Genomic DNA, 21429 nt, shown 5'->3' with positions numbered 1-21429 from the left:
CAATAAATGATTGTCTTTTTACAGGTGTAACACACAGAAGTAATGCTGATAGGCAAAGGCATTAGAGTAGTAATAAAATTACAGAGACTTCACAAAAACAGGATTCTGAGACAGAAATACAGACTCTGGAAGGAAAAAAGCCTTAACTACTTCAGGAAATCATCACAATCTATCTCTCTTTCCAGAAAAAAAAGGGGGGTTGATATCAAACTCACTTTACGCCACTACATTCTACCAACAATCTAAATGAAAAATGAAAGGACATAATTTATTTAGTACATACATGTGTCAGATACTTTCATAGTATCTCCTTTAATCATGACAACTCATAAGGTGTTATCTCTATTTTGTAGATAAGAGGCTCAAAGGAAACAAGTATGTTTCTGATGTACAGTGGGCCCTAGACCTCATGAGCTCTTTCCACCCACTACACCAGGCTCCAAAAGGGGTCCTTAACACATAGTTCTTGAAGTGGTACAAGCTGAAATTTAGGGTACCTAACAACTTCAGAAAGAACTCTATTATCCTTTGTTAAATACAAAATGGAGACTAGAAGGGGGAGAGCAGGAAAGGCAGCAAGAGCCTGATGTGAGGTAACCTTACAGGCTATCATAAGGAATTCTGATTCCTAAGGGAAAATGAACTTTTAGAAATGCTCCTTTTGCCTGCTTTAGGGGATGGTAGAGGTAACGCAATGACCAAATGAAAGGTGTTGCTTAAATTACCAGAGATACAGAGAAGAGAGCAGATTTAAGAAGTATTCAAGAGAGAGAACTGACAAGATACACTGATTGATGAGATACTCTTCCCATAGACCGAACAACCACAGAAACTTAATTGTAAACTCATTTATATAACCTTCACCACTAACAAACTTTGAACACATCTCCAATTTGGGGTCTTGCAACTTTACTTCTTCCTTAGTTCTTTATTTTGTAGTATAAGCCTACACAAATGCATTAAGGTATTAAAAAATATTGTCCGTCAACTGGTATACGGAAAAAGAAAAATATGATATACATATATAATATTCTTTGGTGAAATATAAGTGAAAGAAGATAATCACAAAATACCACATACAACACGATTCCATTTGTATGAAATGTCCAGAATATGCAAATCCATAGAGATATACAGCGATCAGCCGTTGCCTACAGCCGCAGAGGATGGCAGTGTTGGGGATCATAGTTAAAATTTTAAATATGTGTTTAAAAATGTCCTGTAATTGTGATGGTGGTTACACTATTCTGAATATATTAAAAACCACTGAAACCTATAAAAACAGCCTACATAGGTGAATTATACCTCAGTAAAGCTATTATATTTTTAAAGTGTTTTTTGGGCCCATTTACTGAGTATGATATGACTGGCACTACAGTGCACAGAGGATGAACAGATGAAGAAAACAGGACTTCAGCCCTGATATAGTACAAAATCTGCAAAAAAAAAAAAATCCCTTTTCAGTTAATTGGTTCCTGTTAGGATCTCCTAGTTTATGCAAAATAACTCTTGACATCTTTAAGAAAAAAATGCTTACCCAAGAAGCAATTATGTTTTTCTTGATTCTCAAATCTACAGAGTTAATTATCTAATAAGATATATACCAAGTCACTGACAGTAAGGTTATTTAACCATACAGTTAAAGATCATTCTCTACAAAATATTTAATTCCTCTGTTTTAAAAAAATTCCCTGGATAAAACATTTCTAGAGACATGTAAAAAAATGGATATAGTAGTTTCACATTTATAGCAACATAAAACACCAGTCTTACATTTCATGTCCAGCCATATAACATCCAGTTCAACTTATGCTTTTACTTGTATAAATGCAAAGAGACTAATTTCCAAATTTGCTCTTCAAGCAGGTGTCTTGGAAAGCACTGGTCTAAATGCCAAAGATCTGAAGATCTAGATTCAAGATCTCACATCAAGGCTAGACTGATTTGGGAGGGTGGTGATAGTCAACAAGCAGTTTAACTACAAAAAAATAGCAGGGGTACAGAAGTAAGGACATACCTTTTTATTACCCTAGGGAAATACTCAGAAACTTAGTCAAACGTTTAAATTCAAATACATTAATTGCAGCAATATTAATGAGCAAGAAGCTGGAAACAACCTACACTTCCCATAATGGGGGCTCTATAAATGAATAATGGTTCATGACTGAATATTATATGGCCATTAAAATTCTTATTTTATAAGTACTCAAAGGATATGAAAATTAGTAATGACTTTTATATTAAATACAAAATATCAGATACAAAACAGAATGTTCAGTATCATACCAACTTTATAAAATTAAAAATGCATAGGAAAAATGTGAAAGGATAGTTACAAAATGACAAGTAAGGTTATCTGTGGGTAATATGATTATTAGTGATTTTAAATTCTTGATGGTTTTGCATAATTTAATTTTCTAAAATAAGTGATTATTTCTGTTATAAGGGAGGAGGAAATCAACCAATAACTTTGTTCTCATTTCTCTTCTACTCATCAAAGTAAACTACAAAAGAAAAATTTCCTAATCCAAAATCAGAGTTCTGATTATCTGAGGTTTACGTGCCTAAAGTTTTAACATACTAGTTATGGATAAAGTGAAGATTCCTATGGCCAGGATTCTCACCTGGCCCTGGTTGGCTAGCTCACTACACATGTGTGGGTAATATGTTGTTACTGATTCTGTATAAAGAGCTCCGCCCAGTGCTCTGGGCAATCTGGTGGCACAGCTGCAAGGCTGCAGGAGAGCAGAGCAGAGGCTGGAGTGGTGGCAGTGCCGAGGACAGAGACTGAGACGGCTGCGGGGGTAGAGAAGGCCAGAGGCAGAAACAGGCTTGCTGCATACAGACACGCTCTGAGTGGACAGGATTCTAGTGTTTGGCCAGCCACAGCCAGCGTGGAAATAAAGTTGGGTATAACCCTTTCACCCCAAGAATGTGCTCCTGTCATTTCTTTGGTCACACTGAATTCATAGTGAACTGGTCCGTGGCTGAAACCCATTGGCAAGACACTAGTCTTCAATATATTCAGTTTTCTCTTTACTCTGGGCTTTTACCAATGCTGTTCCTTGTGCCAGGAACATTGTTAGCCACTCTTCACTTCACCTAGTTAGCTCTGAAGAGTAAGAGGCAAACGTGTCACCCCCTCCCAGAAGTCTCTGGCACGCTCCTGAATGTGCTGATGGGACTCTGGCCTCAGTGTTCCCCAGCATTTAACACACACTACTGTGGCTGCCTGGTTTCTCATTTTTCTCCCCTACCAGACTCGAAGATACCTTGAGAGCAAGAAAGAAATGTTTCTGTTTTGTTCACCATTATATCCACTATATTTCCTAACAGAGTGTATGAACTTGATTATTATTGTTTTTTAGAAAGTGAATTTGTGGATGAAGAAAATATTCTGTCATAGAAGGTAAGCATGCCTAAATCTTGAAGCATTTTATTCTCAAGTAAATCAGATGTGTGTATTTCATGCAATGAAAACATCAGAGTATAATCATTAAGTGATACAAGCAAAGATAGGTCTTACATTCTGTTGTTTCTGGAGTCCAAAAATCTAAAAGCCTGAGTCTAGTAGAAAGTTAAACATATCAAATCACAGGGTATTACACGTGTTAATATTGTAAACGCACAACTTGCAAATAAGGTGTAATTAAGGGAAATAATTAACTTAGAATTGTACCATATTTCCTGAACTTGGTTCCAAAAAATCAGATTCAGATTTTGCTTTTATTCGTAAGCTTTTAAAAAAAGCATTCTAGCACTGCTCACTATAAATCTTAACTTACTTTTCAAATTAAACTTAAACATAAACATAACCCTAAAACCTCCTCTAGTCCCACAAAACTCAATCAAAAATTTTTTTCCAGGACTGCAGTTTTATTCTGAGTACAATATTTCTGCTGAAGAGATAAATCATGTAAGTCACAATGATTTATGCTTATGTTATATCTAAGCTTACTCTTCTGTATGTTACAGGGTTCAAGAGTCTACAAATTTACCCAAAGCTCAGGTTGTGTAATGAAATAATTATATTATTTGGGATACTTTTAATATTGATTTAGATTTAAGATCTATTTGGGAAGAGCTGATAAAAGCTTCAAATAATATGCCCTGCTTTGTATTATTTACTTAGTACTTGATCATAATAACTATACAACTCAAATTAAGAATCTACTAATTAAACCTCTACTTTATTTAAATCACTATTATATTCATGGTCCTTCCCTACTATCTAGAAATATTTTTTAAAAAGTAACCCAAATAAAATATCAAGGCCCTGTTTAAACTAAATCAATCACTACTAATCAAAGTTATGTAACAACCCAATTAGCCAAAAGTATATTTTCCAAATACAAATTTTTTAATTCATTTAAATTTTTCAAAGTTTTTTCTGACACATACAAAAAAGCATTGGAAGATTTTTTTTCATTTAATTGAACACTTCAAATACCTAGTGAGTAGTGATATCTCAATTAGTAGTGAAATAGTATCCAATTTCCTTTTTCCAGTGAGTCTGGCACAAATTCAAAATACAGAGAGAAAAATCCTATTCAACGAATGGAGGAAAGCATCACAGGAATAAGAAACAAATATAACTATCTTTTTAGTCCAAGAGACTTTGCAGCTGCACAGTTCTAGCACTAGAGATTCAGAGAGCTTATTCCCACTCTGAAGCTGCTTGTGGCATGGTGCAGAAGACATTAGCTGGGGACAACTACTCAGTGCGATGCTCCCGAAAGTTTCTGTAGTAATCTGGTGCTACCCTTTTCACTGAGCACTTGGACACTGACCACCACTAAAAATAAATAAAACAAAGCACCTTACAGAATTTTTAAATCTGGTCTAGAGTCTTATACAAACTTAACAACTGTCCCACAAGGTACAAAGCAGTAAAGTACCTTAAAACGGAAGACTGCAAAATAGGAGGCATACCTGGGAAACAATATGGCTAGGACACAATATAAAAAGAGTGTCTAGGAGAGAAGGAGGTGGAAAGATAAGCTCACCTGTCCCCAAAGAGGTCCTGGAACACAGAATGGTGGGCTTATTCTGATCAGAGAGGGTAACTGATGAAGTCTGGGAGCTGAGCACTTTGAGTGATAAAGTAAGATGTTTTTAAAAGCCTCCAACCCCAAGGAATAGAGGAGGTGACCCTTCAAGGTACCACAACCTGCTTAGAGTAGAGCATCAAGACTGAAAGGAGTAAAAGAGAGACATGAATTCACATTATAAACCCAGTAATTGTGATGAGACTTTTTTTTTTAAGGACAGGACAGTTCCAAGAAGCAATGCAAATTAAACAATCAACTTACAGATTTGGCAAGTAATGGGAATGGGAGAAGAAACAGGAAGAAAATGACCACTTAGGTACATGAGCCCAGGAGAACAATTAAAGTTTCTATGTATGTGCCTATGCTACACTGCATTTCACAGATTCCAGTGTATTTTTTCAAAAGGGACTGTGATTGCATATTAGAAGAATAACTACAACTTTAAACTCACTGCCAAACTCAACTCTCCGTAAGATAAAAGTTAATCTGTATCCACTGCAATGTACGAATGGATCGCCCAAACCTAGAAGTATCCCCTCCGGCAGGGTTTCTACTGAGGCCTCCTTTTTGACACTGTGGATGACCAGCTGTTTTGCATTTTCAGAGATCAGAATTAGAAAAATAACACCTTTTTTCACACTTTTATACCACAACTGGAAGGCCACAGAGAAAGAAGCTGGATCTGGTGATTACTTAAAGTGTTAGAAGCTCTTACTCAATGTTTCTTGAAGGCAACTACTCAAGAGTGGATGCAGGTCAGCTAAGGCCTAAAGCTTGTACACTTTGGGGGGCTTCCTTTAAGAAAAATCATGCAAAAAATATGTGCAAACTTTATAAAATGAAATGAACACATGAACACTTTTGCTGGGGCCCTTCCCAGGGCCTTGAAGGAAAACTCACCTCTGTGCGTATGCCTCTATTCAGAAGAGCAGTTCTGGAGTTCAATGTTCACTTGAGGAAACCAAGAGGAAGGTGGCAGTCTCAGGAATTCAACCCTTCTGTTGTGACAGGAAGAGGCAAACTCTCCTGAACAGCACCAAAAGAGTTAAAATTACCCAAGAAAAGGCAGGCAAAAAGAGATGAGTGGCTTAGGCTGGCTGATTACTCTTACAAGGACCTCATTTGACAGGGGTAAAATACAAGGGATGTGTGTGCCAGTTTTTACAGAAAACATATGGGAACTTACCTGGGGAAATTTGCTTTTCTCTTAACTAAACAAGGAGCCTTTTCAGGTACTTTGAGTTGAAATCGAGAAGGACATTTTTAATCATAGAGAATGTGGAGAAAGAGTAAGCCAGGGGAGATTGGTGCCTATAATGCATTAATATGCAACTTCATTCCTGGGCAGTGTAAGTGGACAAAACCAGAACTGGAGTTCAATTTTTACATACAAAGACTCACTATACAAGGGAGGAAGGGAGAAAAGGAGGAAAGGAGAAAGAAAGGGAGGAAACAAGAGAAGCATCAGTCTCTTGAGTAAGTTTATACCAGGGAATTTTTAAAGAAAGAGATTAGCAAATGTTAAAGAAAATTAACTTATCCCCCAAACTGTGGCTCCTCAAAATAAAACTGCAACAAATATGACATGTAAACTGTTACGGCAAGAGCTCTACTTGCGTTCCAGACTCCCTGTGTAATCAAGGTTTCATGTGAATAAGTGCTTGGGCAAGCAAATTCATCAGCACTGTCTGTCTAGCTCTGAACCCCAACAGCAAAGGTAAGATGCCTGCACCAAATGTGGGGAGTGTGAGCTTGGTGGGTGGGTGGGGCAGGAGGCTCAAAATCAAAAAGGTCAGAACCGCTGAGTGAAGAAAGTCTTTGATCTGCACAGTAATACCCCAACCCCATAATAGTTCTCACCTCCCCCATTCCAAAACTCAACTCTCACCAGCTGGTTGGGCAGCTGCTCCCCTCCCCAACTGCTACTGCGACACACTAGAAAATGCAAAAGATCAGACAATCAATGGTCAAACAGGACAGGCTAGAGAACAGTTATCAGTGATTTCAGGCTCCACTGGGAATAATAAAGTGACAGAAGGGACAGGAAGAAAGCCAGCTAGTAAATTCCAGGGCAAAAGAGAGCTAAGGCCAAGGAAAAACATGGTATTAAACACCAAATTTGCCAGTCCCCCTACTTCAGCAACACTTTTATTCACCATATAAAAGTGACAACCTATCAAGACAAAGGTACAAAATTTTCAAGAGCAGCAAGAGCCCTGGGCGGGGGGAAGCTCGGCTGCCTCCACCATCCTCTGTGTTCCTGAGTGAGTCATCTCAGAGCCCTCTCTGGACATCACTGCACTGAACTATAAAATGAGAAGTGGGAAATAGTTTCTGAGTCCTTCCCATGCTAGCATTCCAGAACTCTAGACAGCATGGCACACGTGGAAGAGGATGGACTCTGGATCCAGACAGCCTGGGTTTGCATTCCAGCTCTGCTAAAACTAGCTGTCTGACTCTAGGAAAGTTAACTTGACCTCTCTGTATCTCAGCTTCCCCATATGTAAGAGGAGAGGAAAATACTCTACCTCATGGAACTGACCTGACTGTAAAATGCTGTGTTAGTTCTAACTATGGCTGTGAGCAAATTCTGTATCCAATACCTTTTCGGTACAGGCATTTGTGTGGTGAATCACCTTTCTGAAAAGTTCTTCATCAGTGGGGTAAATACTTTGCCCACCACCATTTCTCAGGGTGCTTTCTTTCATAGGCCAGAGGAAGGTATTCTATTATTAATCAAGCACAGAATTCTCCCATTAGCCTGGATGTAGACTCAGAATCCTCACTAAATCAGAGTTTGCACAGAAAGTGAGTCAGCCATTTCATAAACATAGATAATATCATGTTCCTTCACCACTACTTCCAGCCCATATGGTTCAAACTGGTTCAAATGATACTACCCTCCTAAAATAAAGGGCAAGAGAACTCCTCCTGTGGAAATAATCTTCACAAAAGAGAATTCCTGACCTGTTGCCAGTTCATGACTATTGGACTCTGACTTCCAGCTCCATGCACCATAGCCTGTCTAGAGACATTCATATTGTTTTTTGGGAAAACAATAGGTAAATGCAGATGAAGTGAGTTAACTGATGCTGTAAGCAGAGGACAGTCTTCTAAAAAATGGCAGATTTATTCCATAATAATGCAATAGTTCCAAACCAAGGCTTTGGGAACAAATTCTTGGTGATGATATTGTAGAATGAAGAGAAATAGAAGCCTTTTAGTTAAGCAAGGTCTTGCCTAGAAAATTCAATTCTGGCAAAAATGAGAGGATAAGGAAGGAGAGGATGCAGCTCTTTCACATGCCCACCTCCTTCTGGGCGTCATCTCAAGAAAATTCCACACTCCTTCCCTGAAACACATCCAACATACAGGGTCTCTTCTTCCCCACCTACTGTTACTCCAGTACTCCCTACTGCAGTCGAGAGCAACTGCACCTCCTACACACTTCTCAGTTCAAGCCTCTCCTTTACAATTTCCTCCATTAGCACCTGCCTAAATTACAGTAAAATCCTCTAGTCTTGCTCCTCTCAAATCCATCCTCCAATCAAGATAATTCTCCTGCTTAAAACCCAAAGGCTCAGGTGGAGAAACTCAAATACCATATGATTTCACTTATTTGTGGAATCTAAAATCATAACAGAACAAAACAGCAGTAGACTCAGACACTGAGAAGTGACTGGTGGTTACCATGAGGGAGAGACTGGGGTGGGTGGGTGGGGAGGGTGAGGGGATAAAGGATCACAAAAATTCTCCATCATAATGTAAGTTGGTCACAGGGATGGAGAACATAGCCAGTGAATTTGTAACATCTTCCTATGTTGGCAGATAGTAACTGCACTAGTGGAGTTAAGGATTTAATAATATGGCTAACTACTGAACCACTGTATAACTGAAGCCAATGTAAGACTATCAATGATACTTCAACTAAAAGAAAGAAAAAAAAACCAAAGGCTTTTACATGCTAACAACTTGGATGAATGTTCCAAGCGTCACACTGAGTGAAAGAAGTCAGACTTAAAAAATTATATACTGCATGATTCCACTGATACAACATGCTAGAGAAGACAAAACTATAGGGGCAGAAAACAGTGCAGTGGTTTCCAGGGGTTGCAGGTGAGAGAAGGGGTTAGCCACTCAGGGGCACCGAGGATTTAAGGGGGTAAGGTAAATGCTCTTCACCATGACTGTGGTGGTGGTTACAGGACTTAGGTCAAACACACTCAACTATATATTAAAATGGGTCAGTTTTACTGTGTATCAATTATATGTCAATTTAAAAGAAGTTGGGGAAAATCCCAAGGACTCTCCGATTGCCCCCAGTTTCCATGGCAATGCTAATCTGTCCCCTACCTTGCTCTTCACATTCCAGAAACAATCAACTTTTTAAAATGTCCTCCACACAGAAGTTCCTCGCCACTGTCTCAGTCTTTAATACAGCTTTTCCAAATTAACTCTTAAGTCCTCCAGGTTGTCTCCTTGTCTTTCCCACCCCTCATATTCCTAGGCAATAAGTTAGATGTCTTTCCTCTCCACTCTTCTAATGCCTGGTATTTCCCTATCAATGCATTCAAAGAAACATCAAATATATAATATAGGCATATGCTGTGGTATAATAATCTTGTCTTTCGTTAATCAACTGAAATGTGAATTCTTTGAGAAAAAGAGCTTTTTATTGACATGTGTGTATGCAGCCTGGCACATGGCAGACACTTAAATCTATGTTGGAATAAATGTTTCATAAGGCATCACTGTATTATTATATGCCCACCACTGACAAGACTGCCTCCCGCCTTGACTCAATAAAAACAGGCAGCTCTTGCTTTGCACCATAATATGCATGACCATAAAAATGACCATGCAAGCTGAAACCAGGCAAAGTGATCTTTAATCAATGGGAAAATTATGATTTTTCCATGACCTCCAACATTTCTTTTGTCGAAACATTAAAAATTCTTATACTATCAGTTATACATGTATAGGAAAATGAAAAGAAAGTAAAACATTTATTTGGTTCACTGTAATTGAAAACATGAGAAACTTTGAGAATTAAAGTGTTTTATTTCTTTATAAAAAACAGATCAAGAGTAATTTGAACAGTTCTGCTTTCTTCTATTTAATTTAAAACACCAAGTGAGTATCTTCTGTATGCCTTGGTGAACTGGGATTCTGCTTTCCAAGTGTGAATTGCTTCCAACATGTTATCCTTTGTGTTTTCACTGTCATGAAGTATCTCTGAGGAATTCCTTTAATAGGATGTGTTTTGCCAATGTACATTCTTCCACTAGGTCTTCATCCTGTTTGCCCCACTTGCCTAATTTATGATAAATTATTTTTCACTAAGTTCCACTATCTGTAGAGTATGTAGACTCTCTACAATAGTGACAGTGTTGACACTTCCATGGTGCTATTTTTCTAGAACTATCTTTATAACTGATTTAAATTTCACTTCCAGGGTTGTCACCTTTTCCTTCTTTGCTGCACTTTGATCTTTGAAGGCCAATTCCCTCTTTGAATTATCCATTTTATAAAATGTTATGTGGGATTATCTCCAGGAGAAGAGGAGGCAACACGGCTACATGCTTTGCCGTCTGTGCATGAACCAAATAACAGCATGTGCTAGGTTGTCCTTCACAGAATTACTTATGGTGAATATAACATAACAACTGACATTTGAATGGAGCTCTTGGAGGATTGGTGTTATTTAATCAACCATAATAATTTAAAATTGTGCATATTGGGACTGTGAAAAGTGAGAATTATTGGTATCCATTACATAAATAATTTTAGAATGCATGAACTGGCTCACCACTGGGCCAGATAAGGAATAGGAATTTATGCCCTTCCCTTCTACATCACCAAATCAGGGCCACTTCATAAAGACCCAATTCATATAATGAATTAGACAGTTAGATTATAATCCCAACTCTGTTACCAGTAACAAAGTTTACATATTGACACATTGACACTGTGTATGACCTGCCATGTAAATATTGCTAATAATACTTCCTTCTTCACTGGGTGGTCATGGAGGCTAAAGAAGAAAAACATTTTATTGTGTACTGTGAACATTTAAACTAGATATATCAATAATTCACTTAGTATGTACCAGGCACTATTATAAGAGCTTTTCATAAATTTTCTCATATAATTCTCATAACAATCCACAGGTTAAGTAGCTTTATAATCTCCACTTTACAGAAGAATACTGAAGCATGTAGAGAAGTAAAATAACTTTGCCCAAGGGCATGCAACTAGTAAGCACAGAAGACAGTCTTTGAACCTAAAAAGTATAATTTCATAGGTCAAGTTCACAAAACTTCACTAACTTGTCTGCTTTCCTCAGAAAACAGAAGGGCATGGTCCTTGAGAAGGGTAAAATAATGACTCCTATGAACTGGACAAACTAATTCACTATGACTCCACATAGTAACCAGTTAGTTCTACTGGGACATTTTCAGGTTTTTGGCAAAAGGACAAAGCTACACAATATCTCGAGATTGAAAGAGCTAAGAAGACCATTCCCAGACTATAAAAGGAGCTGCAGGAGTAGGCTGGGGGAGGGGGGATATGGCAGTTCAAATATGTTCAGTTATTTTATGCCAGCATAAATACCAGAAAAGAACCAACTAAGAAACAAAATTCACTTTGCAAGAATAGGGAAGGAATTACATTTACCATGAGTGCATAAAAAGCAACAGTGCTATAAAAACAAGATTATGTGGAGCCAACAAACTTCATTGACATATTCAGTACCACTGACCCTGAAAGTTAATAACACTGTTTGCTGAGGTCTGATTTCACAAGGAATCCCATATGGAACAGGAACATGAGAGCCTATTAAAGGATGCATAATACCAAAGCAAAGGGATTAGTTAACTAAAATAAGTAGATTCCTCTCTAAATAAAATCCATTCATAAGGACACCATTTAGAACATTTGTAACTCATTAGTGGTATTGAGAGAGATTTCAGTACCAAGCAGTCCTAATTATAATTCATCTCAGGAAATAAAGTAAATTTTCTTAACTAAAAGGCAGCATATACAAGAAACAGTTTAAATATAGTGCAGAACTGTCAACAGAGCGAGACACCAAAACAAACCTTCTAGCCCAAAGTACCCACTGAAAACTGAATAACCACTCTAACAACTGAACGTATTTTTTAGACTATTTCCCAACACCTCTTCTTTCTCTTATTATCAATCCCAATATCCAAAGCAGAAATGAGTCACCTAAGCAAAAAGTACCCAAATTACAAACAAGAGAAAGAAAATAAATATCACAAGGTACCCAGAGTGGTGAAAACATGATGGTCAAGATGACTTCACTGGCAAGAGTGCACCTGCCCTGGGAAGACTCAATTCTAGCATGCAATCCCACCAAAAAAGGGTACTTGTCTCCAGTGTTGTGAAACATGTTCAAAGTACTTTAAATGATAAACAGTGGATTGTGTGACTTAGTTCTAAACTGCAAGAACTGCTTTACAAATCTGAAGGGAAAATAATAGAATAGGGCATGATTAAAGCACAGAAACATTTTATTAGGTAGGACTAAAGTAACAGAAAATCCAGCTTATAAGAGCTTAAATAATTAGTCCTCCCACAGAACAAGCAGTCAGAGCTGGCAGCCCAGTGCTGGGTGCCAATGACACCGGCTCTGTCTTTTCTTTTGTAACGTTCATCCTCATGCTTGCTCACTGCTTTAGTAAGCTTCACAGCCAAATTCCAAGAAGTAACTTGTTTTTCATTACAGATGGGAAAATTTCACTACCCTTTCCTAGCCAACATTCTCCTAAAAGTTACTGGTCAGAACTTAGTCACATGCCTACTCTTAAACCAATCACTGCCAAGAGAAATGAAATTATCATGACTTGACTCTTTTAGTATTAATCATGAGATAGCTACTGTCCTTGATAAGATCAAGGGTTTTCTGGTTCCATTCCCCACTACCTAGGAAGAGAAGAGGTGGGATGGTTTTTAGGGCAGTCATCAATATTTGCCTCAATCAGTTTAAAAGATGATATGACAACTATATAGTATGACAACAGTTACCATCACTCGGCCTCCGTAAGTTTAGAGAACACACCACCATTAACCGAACAGAGGCACCAGCATGCAATGAAGTATTTTACTAGTTAGATGACTAAGAGCCAATAAAGCAAAGTAGCTTTTAAAAAACACAATTTCTCAGCCAACAGCATGAATCAGAAGAAACTGTGTCAGTTCTCTTGAATTTTATACTTCCCAATATGATCTAATTGAGCAATCCTAAGTAATGTCACCTCCACTACAGGAATGAGGGAGCAGGAAAACATATGTTTCTAGATATGTCAATCACTCCATCTCTGTTTTATTTTGCTTAATTAGCTGTCTTTTTTTCATTTAGGCAATGTTTCCCTTCTTAGAAAAGCAGTCAAGGTCAAACTATCCGAGCTTATCTGATTAAAAATACCCCAGTGCATGACATCTTCCTATTTTGGGGTTTTCACTTACAGGATTTTGATCAAGGACACTTCAAATACCTTGAAAGACTCAAATGCAAATGTCTTTGAGGGCATTCCTCCTATATCTTAACTGTACAGACAGCATTCATCCTAAAATTGGAATCATTAGACTGATACCTATTCAAAGTATGAATGCAAATTTATCAAGTTTTTCTCATTTTTAAGCTAAAATGCATCACATACTCCTCCCTGAACACTTCTCATCTTTTCCTCTGTGCTTTTGGGTTGTTCTTTCCACTCTAATACTTGCTGCACCAATTAATTAATGCTATGATTTCTGTTATTCAAATTTTTTTTCAGATGAAATTCAGGGTCTGTCTCCTCTGCACCCATTTCCTCCATGTCCACAGACAGGCCCAAGACTTTGAATCATTCTTCACAGGGTTCACTCGCTGTCCAACGCCCAACCTTTCTGAGGCCTTTAGCAGACCCATGAAAAATGCAATAGTCTAGAAAAGTTCTCAGAAGTACTGAGACTAGAAGGACAGCTGACTATAGCTGAAAATAGGACCACTGCCTGCATCTTTCCTCACTTATTTTTTTCCTTTAAAATAGTAGATGTGGAAAAGATCGACAGAGGAAATGGAAAGGCCCGAAACAAGAGGGAAAAGGAGGACTGCATGTCTGACTGGATTCTCTCTACTCCAGACATCCTGATCTGCATTCATGTACACATAGCAGAACAGACAAACAAATGATGGCTGCTAATTCTGGCCGTTTTTTTAAAACACACTCCAAAAGTCACTGCAATACCGGAAACATTTGGGAGACTGAGCCATCTGATGACAATTACAGGAATCCTGGAAGGGATAAGAATGCTTGGAGAAGGCCAGGCTGCCATGCAATTATAAACCATATCTCAGCCCCTGAGTCCTTTCCACACCCTGCACATCCAGGCCAGTGAAAGGCGGTGACGCTGTTACTCAACATTCCCAGGCTGATCCTGAGGGACAGACACACTCACACACACTGCTCCAGAGAGGTCATCATGATTTTGGTTTGCACAGTTTTCTCATCCTTTGAAGTAAGACACTTCATGATTGTCGTGAGTTTGGTTACCAAGGAAATGAGACTTACGGTAAAGAGATGATTAAAAAAGGCAAATCACTGGAAATACTAGTATGAAACTGAAGTTCCTTTTGTCCTTGAATTGACCCTTTGGAATCCCAGGAAGAAGGCTGGGGTGTAAAAGTAGTTGGAAGGAGAAAAGGAGCAAATACTTACTGAGCATCTCTAAAAGCAAACCACTTTCAAGATGATGAAACCTTGCAAAGGAGATGGCATCCTAGTTTAATGGTCTAAACTAAAGCTCAGAGAGGCAACCTGCCCAATCACAGAGCTCTTAAATGAAGACACTGGGGTGGAAACCCAAGCCCACCTGACTCAGAAGCCAAGACTCTTTCTAATAAGCTACCCTGCCTATGAGACAGCAAGTACTTCAGAGTTAGAACTAATCTGACACAAAATGGCACCAGTCAGTCACTCCTTTACCAAGGCATAAGTGACTTAATTTCTATCTTCTTAAATAATTTATATAAAATATGTGATGTTACAAGTAATTTAAAAAAAATTGAAGAATTATTTGTAAAAACTTTTTGCCCAGAGAGCAGATAACACTATTTATTACTCATTTAGTCTATTTTCTTCTAGTATTTCTTCTTTATACAGATACCTTTTTACATGCCACAAAGTTGAGATCATACTACATGTCTACTTCTTTTCAGTTACTATATCATGAATATAGTCCCATGTCATTAAAAAGCTGGTGGGAATGTAAATTAGTCAACCATTGTGGAAAGCAATATAGAGGTTACTCAAAAAGCTCAAAATAGGAATACCATTTGACCCAGGAATTCCACTTCTAGGAATTTATCCTAAGAATACAGCAGCCCAGTTTGAAAAAGACAGATGCACCCCTATGTTTATCACAGCACTGTTTATAATAGCCAAGAAATGGAAGCAACCTAAGTGTCTATCAGTAGATGAATGGATAAAGAACATATACACAATGGAATATTATTCAGCCATAAGAAGAAAACAAATCCTACCATTTGCAACAACATCGATGGAGCTAGAGGCTATTATGCTCAGTGAAATAAGCCAGGCAGAGAAAGACAAGTACCCAATGATTTCACTCATATGTGGAGTATAAGAACAAAGAAAAAACTGAAGGAACAAAACAGCACAATCACAGAACCCAAGAATGGACTAACAGTTACCAAATGGAAAGGGATTGGGGAGGATGGGTGGGAAGGGAGAGATAAGAGAGTAGGGGGGAAGAAAGGGGGCATTACGATTAGAATGTATAATGTGGGGGTAGGCACAGGAAGGGATGTGCAACACAGAGAAGACAAGTAGTAACTCTACAGCATCTTACTACGATGATGGACAGTGACTGTAATGGGGTTTCTTGGGGGGACCTGGTGAAGGGGGGAGCCTAGTAAACATAATGTTCCTCATGTAATTGTAGATTAATGATACCAAAAAAAAAATTCCTCAAAGGTCTGATCATTTAATTACATCAGAATGAATTTCATAACTAAAGTCTTTCAACTTAAAGCTCTGTGCAGACAGGAATAGTAAACTTAAAGTACTTGAAGTACTGCATATTCCATGTGGAAGTCTATGGAAACCAGGAATCAGAGAAGACTGCTGAACAATGAATCATGATTCCACAGAATTCCTGCTGTTTCAAAAGGATGTACTTTAGTAGAATTACATTTGATAAATCCTTCTATGTTGGAAATAGAGTCAACCCATATACACAAAATGTACAAAATTCAAAATTAGGAGTGCAAATTACCATTCAATTGTCTTCTACCGAGGTCTTCTGTGGGTCCCTAGAAGAGTCAAAAATCGCAGAATTTTGTTTAAATGGAGTCATAGTAAGTGGAGTACTTACTTCAATTTATTAACAAAAGCTAAGATTCTACAACATGGCACACACCAACGAACTGTTAGACTATCTTACAAAACACAGTGGTGGTAGTAATGATGGTATTAATAAAAAGTAAAACCAATGATAATGATGGCGGTTTTAGTGTATTAAGTCTTTTTTCATGTCAGTCACTGTTTCTAGCCCTTAATGGAGATTTTTTTTATTTGTCTCTAAATCTCATAAGGTAGCTACTATGCTTATCCCCGCAAAGTAACAAGCAACCTGAACTCCGAAAACTTGAGTTCAAGTCCATTCTAGGCACTAATGAGCCAGAAATAGTTTCATCTTCCTAGATACTCGATTTCTAGAAGTATAGAAAGACTGGGGCTAAGAGCATTAAATTACGTTAAACGAGCTCTCGCATAATGCAGAGTTGACAATCACCTGAAAATATGTAAGTACCCCTCCCAGAGCATGGCAAACACATGACTAAATAATCATGTCAGTAAATCTCATTACGGCCTCAAGAATCCTTCATAACATAGCACACTAGTAACTTAGTAACAATCAACACATCTTAGCTTTCAAAATGAAACCTCCCTGGCCTCCCAGGGTGTACACTTGGTAAGTGCATCACAACAGCCCAAAACCTAAAGCTCACCAATTTTAGAAATCCCAAGATGATCTAAATCTGTCAATATCTAGCATCCAGCTGAAAACTTGAGTTTCTTGTCACCCAGAAAGCTAGAGCACCTAAACAGAAATATACACCCATCAACAGTTGCCCAGGACAACCAGAACAAAAGGTGCAAGACTACAGTCCCCCAGGGTGGGGCGTAAAATTCCATGCCAGGTCCCCAGAAATAAAGGAAGGCTATCCCATCAAAGAGAAGACTGCCTCCAGAAGGGAAGTGTGGGTATCCATGGGGGGTGAGGGAAGAGATGCAAATCCTGATTTTCATCTGGCCCTGCTCCTGTACATGAAGCTAATGTTTTAGCTCAGTGAGTAGTTACCAGGCAGGCTCTGCAATCCCTCAGTTCACAGTGGGCATTCCTGCTGATTCTTTCTTTGGTCTCTGGGACCCAAGAATCCCTTCTGTTGATCTGGAAGTGTGAAGAAATGCTGGTTGTTACTCGTTTCTCTCTTTCGATTCTAAATTTCTGCCACATAATTAGGAAAAGAAAATGAAGAACTATTTGAGTTTTCAAATGGAAGCTATGGGGGTTAGAGTCGGCAAAACCTCATACAAACATTAAGATTAAGACCATACACCTTTGACCTCCCCTCTTCCGAGTAGAATGGACAGATTCAGGTTTGGCTTTGGGCTGTGAACTCAGGGATTTGATCCAAATTACCTCCACTCAAATTAGGTAGTTTGCCAAAAGAAGTTTAGTTAATAAATGAAAACATAATGGATTTACAAAAGACTTTCCTGTGGATCCCAAAGAAAGATATTTTTAGCATTTCCATTTTACAGATGAGAATGACAAGGCTCAGAGGTTAAAAGTACTAGCCCCAAGATCACACTTGAAAAGTAACATGGCAGTCTTTTGAGTCCAAATGCTAGTCTTCCATGCAAATAAGTGTAACATGTTATGATTTAAAGAAATTCCCCTAACTGGGAGTTACAAATTACAAGGGAATTGCAAGTTACAAATTACACAGGAATTCTCAGTGCATCCACCCAGAAGACTGGTATTCATTCTGCATTCTCCACTAACCTATAATAGATATGACAGAGGAAATTCTGAAAAGATCCCACAACTCTCCCCACCACTTTGTAATCCATTGCCACTGCACAGATACACTGAGCGGGCATTTTAAGTATAAAAAGGATATGCCTACAGAACACGTACATGGGAGGTAGAAGGTAAAGAATCATGTAGCAGTAAAGACAATGGTGAGTGCTTTCTGCCATTTAAGTTGTAAACACAATTGCTTCCTTTATTTACCAGCAAGCCCCATGAAGAAGGTGGTCAGTCCTAGACTGTATGTACCACCAATACAAATGGCAGGTGGCCCTGAAAGCTATACAAACTTCAAGAGGACTTTTTTATATCCCAGAACCAAGGGTCCAGCTTCTGCAATTAGAACAGGCAATGTTTGACCCCTTATCAAAATCTGCTCAAATAAACATACATGTTTTATTCTACAAGCAATATACTCTAGCTGTAGAAAACCTTAAAAGTATATAAACACATAGAAAAGCAGAAATTAGTCATAATCCCAGCACTCAGAGACAACAACTGGCCTATAGCCTTCTAATTTTTTTCCTAATAGCTAGACTACTTGTACTATTTCCTTTTCTACAGAAATAGAAACTAATTTCTTCAAGCAGGAACAAGAAGAGAAAAATAGCCTAGAAAAAATTAATTCCATTGTATTTATAAATACATACAAATTTCTTGAGTTTAGATTAAAATACAAAAATCTTAATAACTACAGCAAAAATACTCAAAAATTCTTTGGAGAAACTCAGGAAGGTCCCCATCTAACTCCTCACAGTGCTACATCCACTGATCCAGAAGAAATAGTATCTATAATGTGCACAAAGAGATACTCTTGTGAGAATTTGTTCTGTTTTTCACGACTTTATTTCCTAAAATCCTATTTTTGCATTGAAACTTAACCCTATTTCCCTGACTGGGACAGGAAGGACATACTACCCCAAACAAAGCACCCTGGCATACTGAGTATCTTAAGCTGAAGGAGTTGGAGAAAATGGCAAAAGCAGTTTTCTGGCCTTTTCCTTGAAATAGGCCATAAAACCCTTGTGTGCAAGGTACTCTCCCTATACCAAAAAGAAAGGAGCTTCCTCATCCCCCAAGACAAGGGGATACAGAGCATTCCAACAAGCAGGCTTTGCTATATTTCCCCCAGTTTACTGTAATTACCTCATACTCCTTAACTATCCTATCCTTCTAGGACCACCCACTGTTCATCAAACCTAGTATAAAATACTCAGGTCTGTTTCTTTGGATCTTCCTTTCCTTAGATTCCCATCCACATAAAACTTTTATTAAATAAAATATACATGCTTTTCTCCTGTTAATCTGTTTTTTGTCAGTTTAATTTTCAAACACAGCCAAGGACCCGAAGAGGATCCCAGAAATTTATTCCTCCCCTACAGTCCTATCTGTGAGAAAAGGAACTCCAGTTCACCCAAAGAAACTACGTAGAAGGGGGCATATTGTCCTGTTTCCTTCTCAAAATTACATTCCTTTGTATTCTCTAAGAGGATCTTCAAGAAATATCTCCTTAGGAAATATCATCTAAGTATGGAATACATGCCTTTTCTTGCACATGTATATAACCAACTAACACAGCCCATCCTCTAATTCGAAATGGGTAGCTCAAAGGTAAGGCCTAACAAAGTTGAAAGCAATCTACTTTTCACATTGAAAAAAAGAGACTTAAATGGAACTAGTGATAATGCTAAGAAAAGCCAATGAAACATAAAATATCTTTTGCAGCAATTTCATTGATCATGTATTTCTAAGGTACCTGTTTAAGAGGGGCATGATAGAAAAAGTACTTTTGTCCTAGTTACAGCTAGGTAAACACAAGTTTTAAATAATCTTGAGTGCAACAGACCTGGAATTTATTCCCTACAGCCTAGTGATTTTAAATGCCCTGTGACCCTCTTAAGCACTGCCAACATCAACATCTGGTACCTGGCACAAAGAAAATAGATTTGAGAAGGTTTTTTTTAATCCCTTGATTTTCATCATGTGCTTTAAATGGTTTTAAGGTAATTCTTTTTCTCCTCTTTCTGATACAGAAAAAGCGAGGAGCTATTCAACCAGGTAGCTATATTATGTTTTAGAAGCATTAGGAAAAAATAATTGCCAGAAATCAAGTTGTTGCTGATGCTTTCTCACCCTCACCCAAAAGAGGAAACTATATACAACATAATAGAAGCCTGAGACTAAGAATGGAAGAAAACCCCAAAATGACTGGCATCACCTCCCCGCAGACATACACACTGGTAAAAGCGACTTCAAAATCTAAGGGCAATCCCCCTACACAATTCTCCACGTTTCTCTCTGACACTATTTCCTTCCTCTTGTATTTTCTCATGCAAGGCTTTTTACGACCTTCAAATCCTCCAAAAGAGTTAAGCAAAAACAATGATCACACTATTGGTAATCAAGATATTCAATACCTTTAAATGTTGTACTTTAGCAAACACACTTCATTGGAGATTCTCAAAAGAATCCAAGCTTATTCATCAGATCTTAAATACTCATCTGGGAAGTTTCAAGTGACATTTAAAAAGCAAACATGGCAGTAAGCAAAACTGACCATACTGCACTAAGGAGTGAGAGAGAAAACAGTGAGGAAAAAAAACGGAAATATTTTATTCTAAGTGACCCTCTTTAATTTGAAACAGAGAAAAAACTAATATTGCCTCCCAATTTTAAGTTAGTTAAAATGGAGGAATAATCCTTTTCACACAACCTCAAGACAGTTCTGAAGGTTCATTTCCATATAACCTCTTCTTCCTCCTCCTCTTTACTTCTGGCTCAAGTTGGTAGTTATCATGACATAAACAGCCCATAGACGTTTTTTTCCCTATTTCAGTATTATCAACTCCTAATACAGGAGACATACAATGGAGGAGTCCACAGCTAATGCATCAATGTTTTTCACAAGCATTCATGTTACGCCACATGCCTGCTTAGTATCCGATAAAATGACTGTCTTCTATGTTAGAGAAATTTTTTCAAAGAAAAAAACACGGCCATCATTCATTTCTTAGCCAAACATACTCAAGGAAACTTGGCATTGGGGCCAGTTAGAGTGCAAATATATTAGCTGTGACTTCAGCAAGTGCCTGTCATGTTGAATAGCATGAAGAAGAGAGAGAGTAATTATTGCCGAGAAACCATTAGAGGGCTCCTTAGTAAAACAAGCTGCCCGAGCAAACTAATGGACCAACAGTCCACTGCAGTGTCTGTTCCTATTCCATTCAGCAGCATGTCAGTCCTATCA

At 38.1% G+C, this 21429-nt stretch overlaps 1 protein-coding gene across 12 annotated transcripts in view; it reads right to left on the bottom strand.

Annotated features, from left to right (window-relative positions):
* BNC2 (basonuclin zinc finger protein 2) overlaps positions 1-21429 on the bottom strand; it is a 429408-nt gene that overhangs the window by 345391 nt on the left and 62588 nt on the right. Inside the window, exon 1 of one of the 12 annotated variants that reach the window (XM_073228468.1) lies at positions 5952-16346. The exons of the other annotated variants lie outside the window; for them this stretch is intronic. The gene's annotated coding sequence lies outside the window, so the exon portion shown is untranslated. Of the gene's footprint in view, positions 1-5951; positions 16347-21429 lie in introns of those variants that run through there. 12 annotated transcript variants of the gene reach the window in all.

Source organism: Manis javanica, chromosome 2 (assembly GCF_040802235.1).
Source record: "Manis javanica isolate MJ-LG chromosome 2, MJ_LKY, whole genome shotgun sequence".
Taxonomy (NCBI): domain Eukaryota; kingdom Metazoa; phylum Chordata; class Mammalia; order Pholidota; family Manidae; genus Manis; species Manis javanica.
The sequence above is the reverse complement of the archived record's forward strand: the minus strand, read 5'-3'. Positions and strand labels throughout refer to the sequence as shown.